The sequence below is a fragment of the Castor canadensis genome, chromosome 3 (assembly GCF_047511655.1).
Source record: "Castor canadensis chromosome 3, mCasCan1.hap1v2, whole genome shotgun sequence".
Taxonomy (NCBI): Eukaryota; Metazoa; Chordata; class Mammalia; order Rodentia; family Castoridae; genus Castor; species Castor canadensis.
In genome coordinates, this window is record NC_133388.1 from 181,093,655 (window position 1) to 181,113,484 (window position 19,830).

Here is a 19,830-nt window from a genome sequence, read left to right on the forward strand (position 1 = left end):
GCAGGAAGTGGAACAGGGTGTTTGCTTTGTGCAGACTTAGAATATAAGCTTGCTTCACTGACCTAAATTCTTTTCAGAGGATTTCCACAACCAGTTCCCCAGCTGGGCTTTAGACACATCCTGCAGGGACAGTGAGAAGAACCTCTTTGTACAGCCACCTGGGATCCCAGGGGACTATGTAGAAATCACTTCCAATGTCCTGTGAAGAAGTCCTTCCAATTCATATATGAATTTATAATACATTTTCAGACGGAAGAGTAGAATTTCTTTAAAAGAATTGGACACTAACAAGGCCAAATAGCTGAAAGCCCACTCCAGCTATAACTAAGGAGATACACGTCACATAAATTCAAGGGAAATTTCAGGATGGATGTTGTGCCCTCAAAATAACTCAACTGCTATTTACCAGAAATGCCACTAACTGAAAACACAGGCACTGAAGTCCCCATTGGACTGTACAGGTACACATCCCTGTCTAAAGGTTTCTTTGCTTTTTCTCTCCTTTGCCATGAGAGCTCAAGAAAGTGAAGATTCAGATGTGGGTACCTGGAAATGCTAACATGTCATTTTCATTACAAAATATTTTACATATGCTTTTAAAATATTAAAAAGATGGAAGAAAAGCTGCCCTCACCCAAGTGCCCAAAGAGGCAGACCAAAGTGTGTCTGAATTTGTTCCTAAAGGCACCTAGAATCCAAGAATTTCGATGTAGGCTTAACCTACATCAGACTTAAAGTCAAGTAAACACTAGTTTAGTCTGAGATGAAGAACATGAAAAGCATAAGGGAAAATTAGCAGTTGAAGGTGTCTTCACATTCATTGAGAACATCCCTTAGATATCCATTCCTTTTAAATATGTAACTTAATGTTTTATTAGGGTCAATATGTTTAAGTTAAACTATACTATGATGTTTTGGTTGACTATTATAGCAAGCTAGGTTTATTTAGATAATATATCCTTGCCTAGTCACCCTGATGTATCTGTAAGGCATTGAATAAAGTTAAAAATACACTTCAAAGAGCAAAAGTACAAATGCAAAACTTAGATAATGAACACAGGTTAAAGCAGCTGGCACTTGCAGTGTAAGAGTACATACTAGCTGTGCCCCAGCCTTGTTCTTCTCCTTCCAGGTTTTGTGAACGTTAACAACTCTCGGAGTTCAATCACCTTCCATATGTGGACAAACCTCAGAAGTACTTAGTGATCCCAGAAGCCAGCAGAGAAATACCCAGTTGCCTGTGGATGAGTTACTGATTCTTTGGAGACTTACACATAAAGAAACAGTAATATGAACTATTTCTCTACTACCCCTCTGAAGGATGCCAATATCCAAGGCAATTAGAAGTGACTAATTTGCTGGTGTCTGCTCCACACTGAATGGTTTTTGATTAACCACCAGCACAGTCTATGATAGTGAATATACTCACTGCCCCTGCACCCCAAGGCCAATTCCCACCAGAGGATTAGACAGTCTACTTGCAATGGCATCATTTATGAACATGTGATTTGCTTTGGCTAATGAAATTTGAAAGAAAGTATTGTGACACCTGCCACTCTTGAACAGAGTTCTACCTGTTCTGGTTCTACCTCCCTCTCTCCCTCCAGTCAAGACACCAGCAATGTTTCTTCTAGGGACTGGTCATCTGCCTGGGTCTCTGAGTGAAAAGCTAGTCATATCAATGATGTATTTCCATCAATGAGCCAATAAAATAGCAATCATAAGTCACTGAGGTCCTTTTGTTTTGATTTGGTTTGGGATTATTTGTTTTATTTCATTTGTTTGTTATCATTGTTTACTATGTAGCTCAAGATGGCCTTAAACACAAAATCTTTCTACCTCTGCCTTCCAAGTACTGGGATTATAGGCATACACCACCATGCCCAGCAAGGTTTGCTTCACTGACAAAAATTGAATATATTCATAGTTTACAACATGGTGTTTTGATATGTTTTTATTGCTGAACAGCTAAATCAAGCTAGCACATACATTGTCTCACATACTTATCTTTTTGGTAGTGAGATCACTTAAAATTTTATCAATTTTCAAGTATACATTGTTGCCAACTTTAGTCCCCAAGTTGTACAATAAATGATTCCTCCTAAGTGAAACTTGGCATCCTTTCACCAACATCTCCTCAGTCCCCACACCTTCCATGGTTCCCAGTAACCACCATTCTACTCTCTGATTGTACAAATTCAGTAAGTCACTGAAATTTTGAGGCCATTTATTACAGCAGCATAACATACCCTAAACTACCTAATGTGTAATCATATGTCAAACTGATTCTTAGCACACAAAGAATGAAACAAAAAAGAGATGAAGAGGATCCAAGATGGTGACTAGAGGGAGGAAGCAAAAAGTGTGAGCTCCGTAAATCAAAAATCTTGCTGAGATGCTGGAGCAACACTTGGCAGAAAAAAAAAAACACCAACAATAAGCAAAACTCCAACACCCTGAACCACCAGCACGTACAAAGCTTCTCCACACCACGTTACACTGAGAAACCAGGAGGGCTCCCGTGCTGCCAGATGCCAGCTCCAAACCTGCATGGGAGACACAGACAAACAAGTGAGCAAATAAGTGGCACATGATACTCCACAGGCACCCCTGGGATAAACCAGCATAGCCCCTGGACAGACTGACCCCCACCCCACAAAAAAAAATAGATAATAAACAAGGAACTGTAAAGGACAGGCAGCAGAAGGGACAGAGTACACTGAGTGCACCAGAGAAGGGAGTAGAGGCAAGGAGCTGAACTCTGCACAAACTTTCAGTAAACAAAGACTAGAAAGGCAGACGAACTGACAGTAGGTGGGTGATGAGCCACTGCCTGAAATAGGGCAGATACCAGTCCACACAACTCGTCTCCTGACCCAACCACCTGGTGAGACTACGACAGAGCTACTGCTTAAATACCAACACCAGGACTAGAGGCTGAGGAGTAACACCAGAACTACTAAGACTGAAATTTTACTGTACCTGACCCTGTAATTTTTCTTTCTTTCTCTCTAAGTGTTTGTCTTCTTCACTGTTTGTTTGTCCACCATCTCTCCCTGTTGATTTCTTTTGTTCTCTATTTTTTCTTTCTTTTTCTTTTTTCTCTTTCTTTCTTGGTTTAATTAGTTTTACTATTGTAAGTTAGCTAATACTAAATTGCACACAGACCAGGGACAGAAACAGCAACAAGTGAAATGATGGGAAGATGGAAAAGGGATGGAAACCATTCTCCCCCCAAAAATAAATTAGTAGAGGATTCAGAGGGAAATGAAAAAATCAAATACCAAGTTCCAGACTCCAACAAAACAGAACACATTGAAAGAAGAAATCTTGTAAGAACTCACAGAGAATTTCATGGAGATGCTACTAGACAAGGTCAACCAAAATGTACAGGAGGCACTCAAGAAATTCCAAGACAATAAAAATAAAGAATATGAGAAAACACAAAAACAAGTGAACTCATAGGAACCCTAAATAATACCAAAGTGAAACAGAGAACACCATAAATAGAGATATAAATAAATTAAGGACAAAAATTGACAACATTAAAGAGGACATGACCCATGATATGGAAAACCTCAGAAAAAAAAACAAAACAGAAATACAAAACACAAAGGAGGGCCACTCCAGCAGAATAGAACAAGCAGAAGACAGAATCTCAGAACTTGAAGATGAAATGGAAATTAAAGGAAAAACTGAAGAGCACTAAGTCAAGCAACTCAAGACCTGTGAAAGGAATATACAAGAACTCACCAACTCCATCAAAAGACCAAACCTGAGAATCATAGGCATTGAAAAAGGAGAAGAGGTGCAAGCAAAATGAATTCAAATATATTCAACAAAATAATAACAGAAAATTTCCCAAATCTAGAGAAAACTATGCCCATTCAGGTACAGGAAGCCTCCAGGACACCAAACAGACTTGACCAAAATAGAACTACCCCATGACATATTATCATTAAAACAGCAAGCACAAAGAATAGAGAAAGAGTATTGAAGTCTGTAAGAGAGAAAAAACAAATAACATACAAAGGTAAACCCATCAAAATCACACCAGATTTCTCAACAGATACCTAAGAGCACAAAGAGCATGGAGTGAGGTACTCCAGGCACTGAATGAAAATAACTTCAACCTTAGGATACTCTACCCAGCAAAACTATCATTCTAAATAGTTGGAGCAAAAAAGTCTTCCATGATAATCAGAAACTAAAACAATATATGACTACCACCACTACAAAAGATTCTTTAAGGAATTCTGCACACAGAAAATGAAAGCAAACAAAACCATGAGAGGACAGGCAGCACCAAACCACAGGAGAAGAAAAGGCAAGAAAGTAGAGAGTAACATTGATTCAGCTACACACAATCAAACCCTTAAACAACAAAAACAACTAAATGACAGGATTTACCACAATGATATCAATACTAATAATGAATATTAACAGACGAATTCTCCCATCAAAAGACACCATTTGGCAAACTGGATTAAAAAGGAAGATAGAACAATCTGTTGCTTACAGGAGACCCATCTCATTAACAGAAACGAGCACTGGTTTAGGGTGAAAAGCTGAAAGAAGATTTACCAAGCCAATAGCCCCTGAAAATAGGCAGGAGTAGCAATAGTTATCATGTACAAAATAGACTTCAAACTTACATTCATCAAATGAGATAAAGAAGGACACTCGATACTAATAAAAGGGGAAATACACCAAAAGGAAATAACAATTATCAACCTACATGTACGCAATGTCATTGCACCCAATTTCATCAAACATACTCTGAAGGACCTAAAAACATATATAGACTCCAACACAGTGGTAGTTGGAGACTTTGATACCCCCCAATCACCAATAGATAGGTCATCCAAGCAAAAAAATCAATGAAGAAATTCTAGAACTAAATCATACCATAGATCAAATGGACCTGACATCTACAAAATATTTCATCCAATTTCTGCACAATATACATTCTTCTCAGCAGCCCATGGAACCTTCTCCAAAATCGATCATATCCTAGGGCACAAAGCAAGTCTCAGCAAATATAAGAAAACAGAAACAATCCCATGTATTCTATCTGATCACAATGCATTAAAACTAGAACTCAACAACAAAAACAACAGTAAAAAACATGTGAACAATTCAAAATTGCTCAATGATCAATGAGTCATTGATGAAATAAAAGAGGAAATTCAAAGGTTCCTGGAAGTTAATGAAAATGAAAACACGACCTATTGGAACCTATGGGACACAGCAAAGGCAGTCCTAAGAGGAAAGTTTATAGCCATGAGTGCATATATTAAAAGGCCAGAAAGATCTCAAGTCCATGACCTAATGCTATACCTCAAACTCCTAGAAAAACAAGAACAAGCAAATTCAAAATCAAGCAGAAAAAGAGAAATAATAAAAATAGGAGCCAAAATCAATGAAATAGAAATAAAAAAAATCAATGAAACAAAAAGCTGGTTCTTTGAAAAAATGAAAAAGATTGACAGACCCCTGGCAAACCTGACAAAAATGAGGAGAGAAAATTTCCAAATCAGCAAAATCAGAAATGGAAAAGGGGAGATAACAACAAACACCAAAGAAATCCAGGAAATCATCAGAGACTACTTTGATAACCTATATTCTAAGAAACTTGAAAATCTTGAAGAAATGGACAGATTTCTAGATACCTATGACCATCCAAAATTGAACCAAGAGGATATTAATCACCTGAATAGACCTATAACACTAAATGAAATTGAAGCAGCAATAGTCTCCCAAAAAAAGAAAAGTTAGAACCTGATGGATTCTCTGCTGAATTCTATCAGACCTTTAAAAAAGAACTAATACCAACCCTCCTTAAACATTTCCATGAAATAGAAACAGAAGGAACACTGCCTAACTCATTTTATGAAGCCAGAATTGCACTCATTCCAAACCAAACAAAGACACCTCCAAAAAGGAAAACTACTGGCCAATCTCCTTAATGGACATTGATGCAAAAATCCTCAATAAAATTATGGCAAACCAAATCCAACAACACATCAGAAAGCTCATTCACCACAACCAACATGGCTTCAACCAGGGATGCAGGGGTGGGTCAACATACACATATATATAAATATAATATAGCACATTAATAGAAGCAAGACAAAAACCACTTGATAATTTCAATACATGCAGAAAAATTCTTTGACAAGATCCAACACCACTTCATGATAAAAACACTAAAAAAACTAGGAATAGAAGGAAAATACCTCAACATTGTAAAGGCTATATATGACAAACCTACAGATAACATCATACTTAATGGTGAAAAACTGAAACCATTTCCTCTAAAATGAGGAACAAGACAAGGTTGCCCACTATCCCCACTCCTATTCAACAAAGTACTGGAATTCCTAGCCAGAGCAATTAGGCCAGAAGAAGAAATAAAAGGAATACAAATAGGTAAAGAAACTGTCAAAATATCCCTATTTGCAGACTATATGATCCTATACCTTAAAGACCAAAAAAACTCTACCCAAAAACTCCTGAACACCATAAACAGCTACAGCAAAGTTACAGGATACAAAATCAACTTACACAAATAAGTAGCTTTTCTATACATCAATAACAAACAAACTGAGAAAGAATCTATGGAAACAATTCCATTTATAATAGCCTCAAAAAAAATCAAATACCTAGGAGTAAACTTAACAAAGGATGTGAATAACCTCTACAAGGAAAACTACAAACCCCTGAAGAAAGAGATCAAGGAAGACTACAGAAGGTGGTGAAATCTCCTGTGCTCATGGATTGGTAGAATCAGCATAGTAAAAATGGCTATACTACCAAAAGCAATCTACATGTTTAATGCAATTCCCATCAAAATCCCAATGACATTCATCACAGAGATTAAAAAATCTACCCTAAAATTTATTTGGAAACACAACAGACTGCAAATAGCCAAGGCAATACTCAGCAAAAAGAGCAGTGCTGGAGGTATCACAATACCCAACTTCAAACTATATTACAAAGCAATAACAATAAAAACAGCATGGTACTGGCATAAAAACAGACATGAAGACCAGTGGAACAGAATAGAAGATCTGGAGATGATCCACACAACTATGCTGACCTTAGTTTTATTAAGGCACTAAAAATATACAATGGAGAAGAGACAGCCTCTTCAACAAATGTTGTTGTGAAAAGTGGCTATCTGTCTGAAAAAAACAGAAAATAGATCCATGTTTACCACCTTGTACTAGTATCAGACCTGAAACTCTGAAGTTGTTGCAGGAAAGACCCAACTTCCAAGTACTCTGGAAGTAATAGGTACAGGTAAGGACTTCATCAATAGAACCCCAGCAGCTCAGCAACAAAGAGAAAGGATGGACAAATGGGACTTCATAAAATTAAAAAGCTTCTACACAACAAAAGAAATGATCTCTAAACTGAAGAGACCACCCACAGTGTGGGAAAAAATATTTGCCAGCTACACATCAGACAAAGGACTGATAACCAGAATATACAGAGTACTTAAAAACTAAACTCGAGATTCCAAGATGGCGGCTAGAGGAAGGAAGCAGAAAGTGTGCCTCCTAAAGTAAAATCTTGGAGAGAAGCTGGAGATACACCTTACAGGAAAAACCACCGAGAAGAGGCAAAACTTTGACTCCGCCACACCTCCAGCCCATGAATAGCATCCCCACTGCACATTAAACAGAGAAACCAAGAGGGCTCCCGCACTGCCACCAGATGCCAGCACCCAGACAGCTTGGGAAGACGTGGACCACAAGGTGAGCTAAGTGGCACGTGGTACTCCCATAGAAACCCTGGGCCAGATCCGCATAGCCTCCTGCACACCGACCCCCACCCAGGGAAAAAAGAAAAAAAAACTGAATAATAAGCAATAACAACAAAAAAGACACACAGGAAAGAGGGTGGGGTGCCCTGAGCGCCAAAGAGGGGGGAGGGGAATCCCTCACGGAACTGTAAATAAACAAGCCGGGCTGGAGAAGGCAGGAGCAGCAGCACACACCCAGCAACCAGGAGCAGGAAAGCTTGCAAAAGAGGCGGTGGGAGGAAAACTGCACAGGAGAGGGGGGAAGACCCACTTCCCACGTGAACTGTAAATAAACACGCAGGCCTGAGAAAGCAGGTGCAGTGTCACCTTTCCCAGTGTGCTTGGAAAGGGGAAAGCTTGTAGCAGAGGCTCCTGCACAGGAGAACTTTAAGTAAACAAAGCCTGTGGGGCCAGGTGAGTGCTAAGCTCACCCCAGAGATCTGCATAAAAAAACACCTCCAGCAACAGCAGGCTGACAGCAGCGGGCAGGTGAGCTGTAGCCTCAGATAGCCAGTCACAGAACTGTCTCCAGACTCTTTTTTTTCTCTCTTCCTTTGATGAGACAACAACTGAACTACACCTGCATGCTGAAAAACTCACTGAAACTGTATTGCATTTGAACTTGGGATACTTTGTGGGGTTTTTATGTTTTGTGTTGTTTTTTTTTTTTAGTTTTTTTCCCCTTTCATGAGACAACAACAGAACTACTTCTCAGACACCATCTCCAGGATTGGACTGAAACTTTATTGCATTTGAACTTGGAGACTTTTTTTTATTTCTTATATTTTATTTTTTTTCAATCCTCTCTATGTGTCTCTAATGTCTTTTCAGCTTACTGTTGATTACTACACTATCTCTCCCTGTTCATATCTTTGAAACTTTTTTGTTTATTTTGGTTTTTCTACTTGTTTGATTATTTGTTTTTCCCTTTTTCTTTAACTTCTTTGCTTTCCATCTCCTCTCACCCTTCCATTCTAAATATCACTAGTGTTATTATTACAAGCTAGAAAATACTTAGTTGTACACAGTACAGGGACAATAACACACCAGGGCAATGACAGGGAGACAGAAAACACAGGGAAACCAGTTTCCCCACAGCAAAAAATTACTACAAGAACCAGAGGGAAATGAAGAAAACAGATACTCAGATCCAGACTCCAACAAACTGAAGATAAACTATGCCAAAGAACCCAATGAAGCCCACAAGAACAATCTAAAAGAAGAAATACTACAGTTACTCAATGAGAATTTTATAGAGATGATACTGGATAGGGTCAACCAAAATGTACAGGAGACACTCAAGAAATTCCAAGACAACAAAAATGCGGGGGCAGAGTCACCTTTCCCAGTGCTTGGAAAGGGGAAAGCTTGTAGCAGAGGCTCACGCACAGGAGAACTTTGAGGAAACAAAGCCTGCAGGGCCAGGAGAGTGCTAAGCTCACTCCAGAGATCTGCATAAATAATGCCTCCAGCAACAGCAGGCTGACAACAGCAGGCAGGCAAGCCACAGTTGCAGAAACCATTCTCAGAACTGTCTCCAGACTCTTTTTTTTTTCTTTCTCTCCCTACCTTTGATGAGAGAACAACTGAATTACACCTGCAAGCTGAAAAACTTACTGAAACTGTATTGCATTTGAACTTGGGACACTTGGCAGGGTTATTTTTGTGCATGTGTGTGTAGTTTTGTTCTTCTTTATGCATCCCCTTTGATGAGACAACTACAGAACAACATCTGAGGCACCATCTCCAGGATTGGAGACTGTGACTTCACTGCATTTGAACTTGGAAATTTTTTGGTTTTTTGGTTTTTTGAAGTTTTCTATTTTTTCATTTATTTTAATACATTTTTATAAATAGATTTTTCTTTCATTTACTTATTTTTTATTTTTATTCTTACCTTTATTTTTTTATTTTTGATTTTCAATCCTCTCTCTGTCTCTCTAATGTCTGCTCAGCTTACTGTCGATTAGTACACTAAAGCTCCCTGTTAATACCTTTGAAATCTTCTTGTCTGACACCTTGTTCTGTTTTTTCCCTCCAGTCTGTGTATTTGTTTTTCTTTAACTTCTTGCTTTCCATCTCAGCTCACCCTTCCATTCTAAATATTACCATTGTTATTATTATAAGCTAGAAAATACTTAATTGCACACAGTACAGGGACAGTAACAACACCAAGGACAATGACAGGAAGACAGAAAAAACAGGGAAACCAGTTTCCCCACAGCAAAAAATTAGTACAGGAACCAGAGGGGAATGAAGAAAACAGGTACTCAGATCCAGACTCCAAAAAAATGAAGATAAACTATGCCAAAGGACCCAATGAAGCCCACAAAAATAATTTAAAAGAAGACATACTACAGGTACTCAATGAGAATTTTATAGAGATGATACTGGATAGGGTCAACCAAAATGTACAGGAGACACTCAAGAAATTCCATGACAACAAAAATAGAGAATTTGAAAAAGCACAAGAAAAACTAAAAGAAACCATGGAAGCACTGTATAAACACCAAAGTGAAAAAAAGAACATGATTAATACAGAGATAAATGAAATCAGGACAAAAATAGACAACATGAAAGAGGAAGGAACTCAAGATATGGAAAACCTCAGAAAAAAGAATGAAACAGAATTGCAAAACAAAATGGAAGGCCAATCAAGCAGAAGAGAACAAACAGAAGACAGAATCTCAGACTTGAAGATGAAATGGTAATTAAAAGAAAAACCAAAGAACTATTAATTAAACAACTCAAGACCTGTGAAAAGAAAATGCAAGAACTCACCGACTCCATCAAAAGACCAAACCTGAGAATCATTGGCATTGAAGAAGGAGAAGAAGTGCAACCAAAGGGAATGCATAATATATTCAACAAAATAATAACAGAAAATTTCCCCAATCTAGAGAAATCTATTCCCATACAGATGCAAGAGGCCTCCAGGACACCAAACAGACCAGATCAAAATAGAACTACCCCACAGCATATCATCGCTAAAACAACAAGTACAGAAACTAGAGAAAGAATATTGAAGGCTGTAAGAGAGAAAAAACAAATAACATACAAAGGTAAATCCATCAAAATCACAGCAGACTTCTCAACAGAAACAGAAACAGCACGAAGAGATTGGGGTGAGATCTTCCGGGCACTGAATGAAAATAACTTCAACCCCAGAATACTCTACCCAGCAAAACTATTATTCAAAATAGATGGAGCAATAAAAGTCTTCCATGATAAGCAGAAACTAAAACAATATGTGACCACAAAGCCACCACTACAAAGGATTCTGCAACGGATTCTACACACAGAAAAGAAAAAGCAAGACAGTAGAGAGTAACTTCAACTTAGGTACACACAATCAAACCTTCAAACAACTAAGACAACTAAATGACAGGAATCACCACATACCTATCAGTACTAACATTTAATGTTAACAGACTTAATTCACCCATCAAAAGGCACTGCTTGACGAAATGGAATTAAAAGGGAAGATCCAACAATTTGTTGCTTACAGGAGACCCATCTCACTGACAGAAATAAGCATAGGCTTAGGATGAAAGGCTGGAAGAAGATTTACCAAACCAATGGCCCCCAAAAACAGACAGGAGTAGCAATACTTATTTCTGACAAAGTAGACTTCAAACCTACATTGATCAATCGAGATAAAGAAGGACATTCCATACTAATAAAAGGGGAAATAGACCAAAAGGAAATAATAATCATCAATCTGTATGCATCCAATGTCAATGCACCCAATTTCATCGAACATACCCCAAAGGACTTAAAAGCATTTATTAACTCCAACACAGTGGTTGTGGGAGACTTCAACACCCCATTATCATCAATAGATAGGTCATCCAAACAAAAAATCAATAAAGAAGTCCTAGATCTAAAATATACAATAGATCAAATGGACCTAGTTGATGTCTACAGAACATTTCCTCCAACTTCTACACAATATACATTCTTCTCAGCAGCCCATGGAACCTGCTCCAAAATCGATCATATCCTAGGACACACAGCAAGCCTCAGCAAATATAAGAAAATAGAAATTATACCGTGCATTCTATCTGATCACAATGCAATAAAACTAGAACTCAACAACAAAAGTAAAGACAAAAAACATGCAAACAGCTGGAAACTGATAACTCATTGCTTAATGAGCAATGGGTAATTGATGAAATAAAAGAGGACATTAAAAAGTTCCTGGAATTCAATGAAAATGAAAACACAACCTACTGGAACTTAAGGGACACAGCAAAGGCAGTCCAGAGAGGAAAGTTTATAGCCATGAGTGCATAAATTAAAAAGATTGAAAGATACCAAATCAATGACCTAATGACACATTTCAAACTCCTAGAAAAACAAGAACAAGCAAATCCCAAAAGAAATAGGAGGAGAGAAATAATAAAAATAAGAGCTGAAATCAACGAAATAGAAACCAAAAAACCATACAAAGAATTAATAGAACAAAAAGTTGGTACTTTGAAAAAATAAACAAGATCGACAGACCCCTGGCAAACCTGACTAAAATGAGGAGAGAAAAAACTCAAATTAGTAGAATCAAGAATCCAAAAGGGGAGATAACAACAAACACCATGGAAGTCCAGGAAATTATCAAGACTACATCGAGAACATATATTCAAATAAATTTAAAAAATCTTAAAGAAATGGACAGATTTCTAGATACATATGATCATCAAAAACTGAATCAAGAGGATATTAATCACCTGACTAGATCTATAACACAAAATGAAATTGAAGCAGAAATCAAGAGTCTCCCCAAAAAGAAAAGTCCAGGACCTCATGGATTCTCTGCTGAATTCTATCAGACCTTTAAAGAAGAACTGATACCAACCCTCCTTAAACTGTTCCATGAAATAGAAAGGGAAGGAAAACTGCCTAACACATTTTATGAAGCCAGTATTACATTTAACCCATAACCAGGCAAGACACCTCCAAAAAGGAGAACTATAGGCCAATCTTCTTCATGAACATTGATGCAAAAATCCTCAACAAAATAATGGCAAACCGAATTCAACAACACATCAAAAAGATTATTCAACATGACCAAGTAGGCTTCATCCCAGGAATGCAGAGGTGGTTCAACATATGAAAATCAATAAACGTAATAAACCACATTAACAGAAGCAAAGACAAAAGCCAATGATCATCTCAATAGATGCAGAAAAAGCCTTTGATAAGATCGAACACACCACTTCATGATAAAAGCTCTAAGAAAACTAGGAATAGAAGGAAAGTTCCTCAACATTATAAAAGCTATATATGGCAAACTTACAGCAGCATTATACTTAATGGAGAAAAACTGAAACCATTCCCTCTAAAATCAGACACAAGGATGCCCACTATCTCCACTCCTATTCAACGTAATACTGGAATTCCTAGCCAGAGCAATTAGGCAAGAAGAAGGAATAAAAGGAATACAAATAGGTAAAGAAACTGTCAAAACATCCCTATTTGCAGATGACATGGTCCTATACCTTAAAGACCCAAAAAACTCTACTCAAAAGCTCCTAGACATCATCAATAGCTACAGCAAGGTAGCAGGATATAAAATCAACATACAAAAATCATTAGCATTTCTATACACTAATAATGAACAAACTGAAAAAGAATATATGAAAACAATTCCATTTACAATAGCCTCAAAAAAAAATCAAATACCTAGGCATAAACCTAACAAAGGATGTGAATGACCTCTACAAGGAAAACTATACACTTCTGAAGAAAGAGATTGAGGAAGACTATAGAAAGTGGAGAGATCTCCCATGCTCATGGATTGGTAGAATCAACATAGTAAAAATGTCTATACTCCCAAAAGTAATCTACATGTTTAATGCAATTCCCATCAAAGTTCCAATGACATTCATTAAAGAGATTGAAAAATCTACCATGAAATTTATATGGAAACACAGAGGCCATGAATAGCCAAGGCAATACTCATCAAAGAACAATGCTGGAGGTATCACAATACCTGACTTCAAACTATATTACAAAGCAATAACAATAAAAACAGCATGGTACTGGCACAAAAACAGACATGAAGACCAGTGGAACAGAATAGAGGACCCAGATATGAAGCCACACAACTATAACCAACTTGTCTTTGACAAAGTAGCTAAAAATATACGATGGAGAAATAGCAGCCTCTTCAACAAAAACTGCTGGGAAAACTGGTTAGCAGTCTGCACAAAACTGAAACTAGATCCATGTATATCACCCTATACCAATATTAACTGAAAATGGATCAAGGATCTTAATATCAGACCACAAACTGATATTAAGTTGATACAGGAAAGAGTAGAAAATACTCTGGAATTAATAGGTATAGCTAAGAACTTTCTGAATGGAACCCCAGCAGCTCAGCAACTAAGAGATAGCATAGATAAATGGGACTTTATAAAACTAAAAAGCTTCTGCTCAAAAAAAGAAATGGTCTCTAAACTGAAGAGAACACCACAGAGTGGGAGAAAATATTTGCCAACTATACATCAGACAAAGGACTGATAACCAGAATATATAGGGAACTTAAAAAACTAAATTCTCCCAAAATTAATGAACCAGTAAAGAAATGGGTAAGTGAACTAAACAGAACTTTCTCAAAAGAAGAAATTCAAATGGCCAAAAAGCACATGAAAAAATGCTCATCTCTAGCAATAAAGGAAATGCAAATTAAAACCACACTAAGATTCCACCTCACCCCTGTTAGAATAGCTATCATCAGCAACACCACCAACAACAGGTGTTGGCGAGGATGCAGGGGAAAAGGAACCCTCTTATACTGCTGGTGGGAACGTAAACTAGTACAACCACTCTGGAAAAAAATTTGGAGGCTACTTAAAAAGCTAGACATTGATCTACCATTTGATCCAGCAATACCACTCTTGGGGATATACCCAAAAGACTGTGACACAGGTTACTCCAGAGGCACCTGCACACCCATGTTTATTGCAGCACTATTCACAATAGCCAAGTTATGGAAACAGCCAAGATGCCCCACCACCAACGAATGGATTAAGAAAATGTGGTATCTATACACAATGGAATTTTATGCAGCCATGAAGAAGAAAGAAATGCTATCATTTGCTGGTAAATGGATGGAATTGGAGAACATCATTCTGAGTGAGGTTAGCCTGGCCCAAAAGACCAAAAATCACATGTTCTCCCTCATATGCGGACATTAGATCAAGGGCAAACCCAACAAGCGGATTGGACTTAGATCCCATGATAAAGTGAAAGCACACAAGGGAGGTATGAGGATAGGTAAGACACCTAAAAAATTAGCTAGCATTTGTTGCCCTTAACACAGAGAAACTAAAGCAGATACTTTAAAGCAACTGAGGCCAATAGGAAAAGGGGGCCAGGAACCAGAGAAAAGGTTAGATCAAGAAGAATTAACCTAGAAGGTAACACACACGCACAGGAAATCAATGTGAGTCAACTCCCTGTATAGCTGTCCTTATCTCAACCAGCAAAAACCCTTGTTCCTTCCTATTATTGCTTATACTCTCTCTTCAACAAAATTAGAGATAAGGGCAAAATAGTTTCTGCCAGGTATCGAGGGAGTGGGGAGGAGAGGGAGGGGGCGGGGGAAGGGGGGAGAAATGAAATGACCCAAACATTGTATGCACATATGAATAAAAAAAAAAACTAAACTCTCCCAAAATCAATGAACCAATAAAAAAATGGGCACCTGAACTAAACAGAACTTTCTCAAAAGAAGTAATTAAGTGGCCAAAAAACACATGAAAAAATGCTCACCATCCCTAGCTATAAGGGAAATGCAAATCAAAACCACACTAAGATTCCACCTTACCCGTTAGAATATCCATCATCAAAAACACCACTAACAGCAGGTGTTGGCAAGGTAGTAGAGAAAAAAGAACCCTTATACACTGCTGGTGGGAATGCAAGCTAGTGCAACCACTCTGGAATAAAATTTGGAGGCTTCTTAAAAATCTAAATATATATCTGCCATATGATCCAGCAATCCCACTCCTGGGGATATATCCAAAAGAATGTGACTCAGGTTACTACAAAGGCACCTGCACACCCATGTTTATTGCAGCACTATTCACAATAGCTAAGTTATGGAAACAAAAAAATGTCATATTTATACACAATGGAATTTTATGCAGCCATGAAGAAGAATGAAATCTTATCATTCTCAAGTAAATGGATGAAACTAGAGAACATCATTCTGAGCGAGGTTAGCCAGGCTCAGAAGACCAAAAATCGTGTGTTCTTCCTCATATATGAACTTTAGATCTAGGGCAAATACAGCAATGTTGTTGGACTTGGTTCACATGATAAGGGGAGAGCACATACGGGAGGTATCAGCATAAGTGAAAAACCCAAAACATGAAAGTATTTGATGTCCCACTGCAGAGGAACTAATACAAAAACCTTAAAGTGACAGAGGTCAATATGAGAAGGGGATCAGGAACCAGTGTAAAGATCAGTTAGAGATGAATCAACTCGGGTTGTAACACATGAGTACATGGAAGCAATGCTAGGAATCTCTCTGTATAGCTATCCTTATCTCGACTAGCAAAAACGCTTTGTCTTTCTTATTATTGCTTATGTTTTCTCTTCAACAAAATTAGAGATAAGGGCAGAACAGGTTCTGCCTGGAAGCAAGGGGGGAGTGGGAGAGGGTGGGAAGTAGGGGGAAGAAATGGCCCAAGCAATGTATGCACATGTGAATAAATGAATAAAAAAAGAGAGATGAATACCTGCTAGGCCAAATTGAATTAAAATATTAAAAGTATCACTTCCTCCTTATTCATAAGACACAGCCTAGTCAAATACCAAGAGTTGTTGAATTCCTTAGCAAATTGTGTGGTGTTTCCTAAACTTCAAATGTTCCTTTCCAGGCTATAACATATAAGAGAAAATTGAATACATGGGGTTTAGTGATTGCTAGCTTATCTGGGCAAATTTCTGTCTTTGGATCTAAAATTAGTGAGTTTTCAAAGGTAAATGAATGAGGGCACAAGATCTTGAGCTCCCTTGAGTCAGAATTGTAACAGACCACTACCTGTCTGCCCTGAGGTGAAGAGTATCAGTTCAAGGCGGCATCATTCTAGTGACACTTGTACTTTGATGTGACTATTTTTTGCTTATGACAATGAATGGGGTAGTCACCACAGAAATTTAGAAAAATGGTCATCTTGTAAAATATGAAAGAAAATAAAAGAGGTTTATCATGGAACATAGAGAAAAAACAAATATTCCTTTACAACTTCAGTAAGTGTTACTTCTGTATGCTAACTGTATTACCATTTAATTTGTTCAAGATTTTATCTGAAATACATCAATTTCAAAGATTGTAGCATTATTGGTTAATTTAAAAAACCATTTATCTTAAAGCTATAAAAGAAAATTCTACCTTAAAAAAATTACCTGTATCCCATTGTGACTATTTGCGTGGCAACTGTGCCAATCTTTATGGCACAGTGGGGAACACTGTGGCTGTAATGTCCAAAATCAAGATGCCTGAAAATTTAGTGGCTGGTAAGGTTCCATGTTCTGATTGGCAGATTGCTGCCTTCTTACTATGTCCTTACATGGTGGTGAGAAGGAAAGAGAGTGGAGGGCAAGAGGGAGAGAGACACACTCTCTCCTTTATCATGTGTCTTTTTGTAAGAGTATTAGTCCCATCCAGGGGGTCCTATCCTCTTGACCTCCCTTATCTAAACTTAATCAGCACATTGGAGATTAGGGTTTCCATTTTTTCTTGTCCTCTGGCTTTTTTCTCACTGTTAGGATCAGTCTTTGCTTGCCATTGTGTAGCCAGGCATGTGTCATATACCCCTCATCAGCAGGAAAAGTCTTTTCTTCCTGGAGACTGAAGAGTGTTCCCCTCTGCATAGCCTGTGACACCTCTGTGTGGCACCATTGATACTGTTCTCCATTCCCCAGCCCCAATCCCATTGCAGCAACCATAATTCATGGCCTTTACTGTTCAATCACTTCAAGGCCACAAATGTTCACTTAAAGAAGTGGCATCACCTGGGAGATTATTAAAAGTTCAGAGTCATGCATCCTGCCCTGCCTTGCCCTGCCCACTCCTCCTGCCCTGGAACTACTGAATCAGAGTGCAGGAATTATTCAAAGCTTTAAATTTTAAACACACCAACATATCTTATTTGCTTCTTAAAACAATCCGACAAGGTCCCCATTTTACAGATGAAACAACAGAAGTCAACAGAGGTGACTAATTTGAATAAATCTCAAAAACAACCAGGCAGAAGCAATATTCCTAAAGGATACCATCACCTTGCCAGTGAGTTTGAGCCTTCATCACATCGCAGCTCTCCCGCTTCTTAGCTGCATGACTTGGGGTCTTAATTTCTTCATCTGTTCAACGTTGTTGAACCATTTGATTTCCAATGTTCTTTCCAGATTCCAAAACTTATAATTTTAATATGAGTCTGCTTTACATATGTTTACTTTCTGAAGAATGGGAGTCCTCTGAACTTGAGCAATGAAAGGATTTAAAGACCTGGAATTAGTAGAAGGGGGACTGTTCTTCACATGGAGAGCTACTCCTTTCCTTTGCATCACCAATAAGGAATTCATTGCTAACTAATAACCACCATGTGCCTGATAAGTGGAATTATGATTTCCTGCCTCTTCTAAACCTTTTTTCTTCCAAGTCAACTCATGGGGAAGAGAGGAGAACATCATTTTGGAACATGACAGAATTTCAACTAATAGTAAGAAGTTGTTGGCAATACACAAAGGAAGGTGAAATAAGTTGTGCCTTTCTTTTGAGTTTATAATTTTGATAGGATCTCTTCAAAAGGAAAATCTATGTACAACATGAATAGGAGCTCTCCTTTTGTTGAACTAAGTTTTCTTTTTCCCATGTGGATTTTTAGTGATTTCACATATAGAATGTTACTAGCCACTAAAGTCAAGAGGAGGATGGGACAGGAATCTCAGAACAGCAGGTGATATAAAGTTAGAGCAGGATGGGACCTCATAGAGTAAAATTCTTTCCAGAACCAGAGAGGAAGTTGTCCATGGTTACACAATGTGTGACACAGCCTAAACCAGAACTTGGAGCTCTGACCTAGTATCTGACTCACTGTAAAGATAGAACTAGAAAAATAATCTGCGAAAAATCAATGAATGTGGTTGAAACCATCCAGTGTATAGCATTTGTTACACCAATCTGAGCTGATTAAAACAGAGGGAAATATTTTCTAGTCATGAAATAGATAGAGATTTTGAGCCTGAAGTCTCTTCAATGGCAAGTGCAAACACCAAGCCAACCACCATCGTGTTGTCAGTGCACCCAGCCCGGGCATGCTTGAGAATAGAAGGGGTGCTGGCAACAGGAGTGAGCCAGCACGCCCTGCACCAACCAGATCACATATCACTCTATATAAAGAATGCAACTGAGCAGAGGACTTCTCCTGGGATTTTGCGAAGAAAAGGAGTATTTCATATGCACTAAAAATGGAATGATACCTGCAGCTATTAGGTCTGAACCAGAGTCTGTAATGGATATGACATTCACCCAGAGGCAGCACAGTGCAACTGTGAACAGCACCACAGGTCAGCAAGCTTTTCTGCAAAGAGCCACATAGCAAATACTTTAGCTTTGCAGGCCATTTAATGTATCTGTCCCATATTGTTTTCATTGTTTTTAAGCTTTTTAAAAATGTAAAAGCCATTCTTAACTCTCAGACTATACAAAAATACACTATGGAGTAGAGTTGACCCCAAGTTAATAGCAGCAACTCTATATTGAAACTGCTTGCATTTGAATCCTAGCTCTACCCACTACTTATCATCTGAATAAACTGGAGCAAGTCATTTAACTACTCTTATGCCTCAGTTTCCTCATCTGGAAAAGATAGATAATACTATTTTCTACTTCATTGGGTTAGGAGAAAGGAATGAATATATGTAGAGCTTTAGAATAATGCCTGGCAGGTATATATGTGTTACTATTGTTGTTCACATTAGAGACACTTTATTATATACTATAT

General features: G+C 38.0%; 1 long non-coding RNA gene across 1 annotated transcript in view; it reads right to left on the minus strand.

The window, feature by feature from the left end:
- Positions 1-1,946: 1,946 nt before the first annotated feature.
- LOC141421369 (uncharacterized) overlaps positions 1,947-19,830 on the minus strand; it is a 117,877-nt gene continuing 99,993 nt past the window's right edge. The window contains exon 3 of the long non-coding RNA XR_012445959.1: positions 1,947-2,546. This is a non-coding gene — a long non-coding RNA (uncharacterized lncRNA). The remainder of the gene's footprint in view (positions 2,547-19,830) is intronic.